Genomic DNA, 6,897 nt, shown 5'->3' with positions numbered 1-6,897 from the left:
GACAGGCAATCTATAATTACTGCTTTCTGCATCTACAGGCGCTATTATGAATTAGTCCATGAGGTTCTACAACATTGATGGCTGTAAGTACCCTCAGGTGTTCACTTGTCAAATACCAGTTTTTGTTAGGAGCCATCATGCTGTAATGCTGGCAGAAGTGCCACACAGAATTTAGCAGTAAAAACTCACTGATGCATGTTTTTCATGAATGTGTAATAGTAGTGGTTATAAGTTGAAAAATGTCTCAGTGCATTGTCTGGTTCAGTGAGCTGAACGGTTTATTATTTTGGCTCATACCCCACAATCCTCTTCTAAGGCCAACGTTTCCAAGCCTCACTCAAACTAAATACATTCAAGAAGTCAGTTTAAAAGTATTTATTTTATAGCTTCATCAGTGAAGGTTTCTTGTCAACTGCCAACACTGAGGTGGAATCTGAATTCCCATCTAGAGATACTTACTGCTAAATACCTGTCCCCAGTTGTTGTATTCCTCTGGAAAGGATTTACTCCATTCATTCATTCATCTTTGCCCAAAATGGCTTCGTACATCTCACACATCTTAATAATGAAAATAAAAATAAAAAAAATAAAAAATTTAATGTAATAATTGTATTACATTAAATCTAAATCTTATAGAGTCCACTTTCCCTACCCCTTCAGTTGTGCGTTGGTAATTATAACTGATTAAAGTACTTTAAAATCTACTAATAAAGCATAAATATCCTCTAACCAGCAGAAAAAAGTGAGCCATGGCTCAAATGTCTTTTAAAAAGGAATAAATTACCACTTCTGCAGGCTGTTAAGAGTCTGGGTCACATAAGCATTTAGATGTGTTTTTGTACTAAATACAAAACATCAACAATGTTACATTTTTTAGCCTTAATTTTTTAATCTAGAGGATGTTAAAAATTGTGAAAAACACCATCACACATTCATATTAAATAGCGTCTTAGATATTGCCCAATCAAAAAATTAAAATCCAAATATATTCCAATTTTGATGGTATATATCAGCGAAGAGCGGCAGATCCTCTTACTGGGGAAGCTGGAACCAGGGAATGCTTGAGTGTTTGGTTTAAAAAGTTACTTGAACAAGTAATCAGTTACTAAAATGGTTGTTATTTAGCCAATGGCTAATTGACTGAATAATTAAGTCAATTAGCCATCTTTAAAAAATTAAGCAAGACTGTATCGGAGTGAAGGTAACGATCATCTATTCATCAGATACTGCAACAAAACTGATTTGTTTCAAGAATCAAACACTTTCATCTGTGGTGCATATTATGTTACAGTTGAAATTCCAACCTTTTATAACTATGTATGTGATTCAAATCTTTATTATACATTGTTTTCAAAGATGGGAAGAAACCTGTTATATGTCTGAGACTTTCAGTGCTCTTCTCTCTGTGGGATGGATCCCAAAGGCAGTGTTAGATTTATACTTCTGCTGTTATGCATCCCAGAGGTATTGAGTCATTCTCACATGGTCAAGTGTGTCATTTGTTTTGTTTTGTGTGGTAGATGAAACACTAAACCGTTAGATCTTTCAGTTCGAGGAAAATGCAAATGGCCTTATTTTCTCCAGTTATGATGTAGGCTTGCTCCTTTGTGTGTGTTTTAGTGCCAAACTGAGTATGAAGACAGAGCACATACTGCTCATGAATCACTGTCATTGCTAGGTTGCAGTAACAATCTCATACTCCAGTTTCGATGAATCATCAGACCAGTGAATAATTCATGTAAGGGGCGGTTTAGTCTGTGTCCTAGTTAGCATTTGCTTTGCTGACACCTGCCGGTGCATCCATAACAAAAGCAATTAGATGCATGGTCCTCCAAGGAAGATTTGGCACTCTTACATCCCCAGTCAAATACATTTGCTATGTACTCGTGCCATCTTTGCCTTTCTCCAGGACTTTCACGACCATAACTTCCCGCTGACAGATTCCCCCATGCTCTGCTGCTTTTTGTTGTTATCTGATTAGCTGGAGCAAGAGACCAACCAGGATTCATTTCACTGCTGTCTCCCCTAATTTGATTCCAGGCTGTTTCCCAAACAATGGCTAGAATCTTAAGCTTCTCATCTCTGCTAACATAGTGAAGTGTGCAGTAAATATCTTATGGAGATCTGGTAACTGTGCCTTTTGACTATTATTAGGTTGGGGATGTAGCTATGACTGACGGGGTATTTGTGTTTACCTTCATAATAAAAATGTCTGTTGAAAGCTGCTGACTTTTTAACTTGGAGGAACAGCTGGCAAACACAGTGACTTTGGACTCAGTCTTTACACTGTGTCATTTATAGATGGCTCTCTGATGTTGTTTTCTTTTCTTATATACAGGAATATGCGCTTAGTGGGGTGGGGGGGCAATTTCTACCGGCACTGCACAGCTGGGGATGGGAAAGAGCTGTTGGTGTCTTGCTCATAGACTCTAAGACATATAGCCGGGATCTAACCGCTGACCCTGTGCTCCAAATGTTTGCAGCAGGGCAGTTTATATTCTGGATCAGTCACATTCATCACAAATTCTTTTCACTGTGTAGCTCAAAGTCATATATTATGCCTTTTTAAAAATGCAACAAAAACTGTAACGTGTCAACGTATATGGCTAAGTATAGTAGTGAATTCATGTAATTGTTTCTTTGTGAATGATGGGAAATTGTCTAAATGGATCTGATCTAAATTGAGATTATTGGGTCTTCTGCTGTCACTTAAGCATCTGCGGCAGTAATTCTCTGCAGTTTTGACGGTTATGTATGCTGTCGTCGTTTCCTTGGAGGCATCTGTACGAGTCATCTTTATGGTCAACAAGCTTAAGTAATCAGTCACAACAGCTAAAGACCCATTTCCCAGGATTTGCACTGAACTGTGAAGCAATAGTGGCCATAGTGGCCCTGAGAAAAGCTCCCATTTTTCTAATGGTAACAAACACCACAAATTGACTTTTATTATAAGAGTTTGATTTATTTGGTCTAATAATTAAAACGTCCAGAAGAGCTTTAGCATTATTTTATTTTATACGCATTGATGTGTGCAGGGAGCCAAGAGGTCTGACTGGAGGTTGTGGCCAGTATGCAAACTGCCCAGTAATGTGTAAGCATGGGAATTATTAAGGTGATTTCTGTGTCTGAAATTCTAAAGACTGACAATTTGTTTTTCTGCATGTGTGCCACTGAGCCGAGGTCATTATGACATTTTCAAGTCAGCAGTTAGAAGCTTGGACCAAAAATGTTTTATAGAATTACACACGTATTACATCATTGTAATAAGTGTTTGTTGTTTTAATAAGTGATTCAATGTCATTTCGATTGTCTGGGTTACGTCTCAGGCACCAGAGTTCTAAAGCAGTCCTTCCTGAAAGGGTTAAACCACTGTGACTGCGCCAATAAAAAGCTGTCAAGATCTGAAACCTCTGAGATTCCCCTTAAAATGCATCTAAATTTTTTTTAATCACATTGATAAAATGAGTGAGCTGTAGTTTGGTCCCTGTGGGGAAATAAATGTGTCTTGTTTTCTCTGCATAATTGGCCCAGAAACAGTCCTTACAATCCCCATCTGACCCCAGACAAACCACATGGCTGTAAATTAGCTTTTGTGGGTTGTAGGAGAAGCTACAAAGGCCTTTTGAAGAGTGTTTTTTGAGCTCTAATAATTTGGTCCAACCGGGAGGCCTCCATGGTGATGGGAAATTATGCCTCACACTGAGCCAGGGCCAATGAGGCTTTAGAGAGATAAGTCTGAATTATTACTAATAAAGCTCTTTGGATTAAGCCATAGGCTGTGAGTGAGTGTGTGTTTGTGTGACTGAGCTCCCATCCATCTCTTAATGTTTCTTTTTGTTTGTTTGTTTATGTTTTGTCATTCAACTTTGGAATCTAAATGAAGGTGTTCAGACACATGCCACAATGTCTGAAAAAGACAGAAAGAAAAAAACAATGCAGCTGTCATCAACCAAACAGCAGTATGCCTTGTATTTCACGTTGCTTCATCTGTGGGATTCAAATGAGCAGGAGCACACGTCGAGTGGGCTTGATGGCTCAATCAGTGCTAGTTAATTACAGTCTCAGCTGGGGAGAGGTGCAGACTGAGAAGATCACCTCAGTGTAGATTGTGGAGCACAGTTTTAGGGTCTCCTGAAGAGCACATTATGTGAGTTGAGAGAAGGAGAGGGGCACCAGACTTGGTGGCAGTGATGGGGTTGTTGAAAAAAGCAGCAGGCACAGACAAAGCTCCTCATTAGTTATTTGCTACTGCAGGGCATAACTGGCAAGTTGCACGGAATGAAAAACAGAATCAAAGGCACATAAAATGGCAAACCTCAATAAACAAGCCCTCGTGTGACCAATGAAGGAGTAATTAAATTGTGTTGACAATGTCTGCTTGGTCAAAGCGACGACTGAGAAGCCAGCAAAGTCACTTTTATCTATGCGGTGTCAGTTTACTGGAGCACAGGAAATAAAAGGTTAATTAGTTCTTCCTTCTTGAATGTGCCATTGGCATGCACATTTCTGAAAAAGTTGTTTGATTTGTCTGTCAGTTGGGCTTTCACTTTCTCTGTGGCTTAAAGAGCAGGAACCTTCTCCTGAGAACACATAAAAGCTTTGGAACAATATAAAAGGTTAGATCAACTAAAAATACCGCAACAAGAGGCAGGTGCCATTTAAACTGTGCTGAGGCTTGGAAAAGTTCGGAGTAGCACGTTTTGATGTTATCTAATTTTAATTGGTGTGCTGCTGAACACAGAGGAATATGTTTTATTTGTTCTGTCATTTTCCACTGAGGACAATCCCCAGTGCGATGTTTTGTGTAGACCTAATTAATCTGGCTTTAATAGAGGTTAGATGATATCCAATGAAACCAATGTTGGTCTGAGTAAATGCTAGTACCAGCTTATAGAAATTAATAGGAGAGCACCAGATGGTCCCATAATTTGATTAAAAGCTCATCAAAGCTCCCCCCTGCTTACTGTTTGATTAGAATTCTATTTGGTTGTATTGGCACCAACACTTTCACATTTTGTTTTTTAAGCATAGGCCTCAAAAGCAGAAAAATCTAATTGTACCTGTATGGAAATCTTATAATAAGTGTCTGATTTTTTTATAACACCTCTCAGTCCTCAACTGGTGACTTTTTTTTATTATATTTAACAATTACAAACGAGACAGCGGTGTGAAATTTTGGGCTACTTTGAAACATGAGTTTCTGTTTTTGTTTGTTGTTCTTACCTGATGGAGACATGTTCAGGTGCACAAAAGATTTAGTTTTTGCATTACAGCAAAAAGCATCAAATCATCAAGCTGGAACCAGCAAATCTTCGGCATTACCGTATAAAAAAACGGATTAGTTGATGACCAAAATAGTTGCTGTTGTTTTTAGCAATGCTGTTGGCAGGTAATAAACCCATCTCTGTGCTAAAGTATAACGTTTTAAAAACACATTTTGCTCATTTTCTAAGAACCATACAAAAAATAACAGCAGGGGTTTCCTTCCCTGTATTGTGTTTTTTTTTTTTTTTTTTTTTTTTTTTTCCATAACTAAATGCCGAACTTGAAATCCCTGTTGGCTCTCCAAGCCTGAAGAACAGCATTAGAGGGTTTTGACAGAGTCCCACTCGGGCCTTCTGGGAAAGCTCTGCTGCTTTAAAGTCCTCGATCACAGGGAGGATTTCACCAGCATCACTACGCTTTGAATCCGCAGCTGAGGCTGCTACCGTGTCAAGACGACACCACTCAAAGCACTGCAGGGCTCAACACGAGCAACATGCGGTATTGATCTTTTTGCCACATACAGGGAGAAAAAGCAGTACAACCATACTTGCTGTAAACTGCCTCCAAAGTGCACCTTCCCCCTCTTGCTGGGTCTTATCTGATGTCCTTGTGTGGAAATAAAAATTTTGAAAGAAACAAACTTTGCTCAATTACAGAGAGTTTAATATTAGGTGCTGGAGGGTTTTGATGTGGTTAACGAAAAGCCGAACACTGTGACCTGCAAATTACAGATGCGTAACTAAGATACGACAACGCTGTTAAGCCTGCTGCTCAGTCATGTGTGAGCGTCTTCTTTCACATTTAATTTTCTTTATCATTTTTGGAGCAAATGTGGTTATAACTCTACGATTAAAGATGAACAGTATATTGATATATACTGTAACGTTTCTGTGTGTGTGTGAAAGAATATGTGAGTGTATATGTGTCTAAAAGTGTGACACAGTGATTGTGTTTGTATACAGCTCTACTGATATGCACATCATGCAGCGCCTCGCTTGAACTCCCTGCATGGGACACGTTTCTCTGCTTCCACGAAGCTCCTGACTCACGCTGGGGTTTGACTAACTGGGGGTGTGAGCTATGCAATTGGTTGGCATCAACTAGGCCATTCTGGGCTCATTAAATCCCCAGATGGCGAGGGCACAGGAGCAGTGGAGTGAATAGTAGTATTACCCAGCAGGGTGATCCATGGACCAAATGGTGTCCTGGTCTGGCTCAGGCCCACCAAACCACATCGAACCACTTCTAGCTGTGAGCTCATCTGCTAAATGGTTTATCTCACTGGATAAGCTGTTTCCTGCTATGATGAGACGGAAAAAAACCAACAATTTTGCATTAATTCCTGGAGTGTGCAATGTGTTCATCTTCTCAAACAAGACTCTGAGAATTGTTTTGCAGTATTCATATGACTAGACACCAAAACAAAAAATGTGATTGATTGTGGAGACAGGCTTCCTGGCTTTCAGCCCTTTGGCTAAAGTTTTTTAGAAGTTGAATCTCAAACTTCTCGCTTGTTGTTTTATGTAATATTTCATTACTAATTTAAGTAGCTTCATCAGAGTGGTATCACATGACCTACTTAGGCTCATTATTTGAAGCCATCTAACTAACTTTTTGATGCAAGGTGTTCAA

The sequence above is a fragment of the Channa argus genome, chromosome 7, assembly GCF_033026475.1.
Source record: "Channa argus isolate prfri chromosome 7, Channa argus male v1.0, whole genome shotgun sequence".
NCBI lineage: Eukaryota > Metazoa > Chordata > Actinopteri > Anabantiformes > Channidae > Channa > Channa argus.
Note: the sequence above shows the minus strand (reverse complement) of the source record.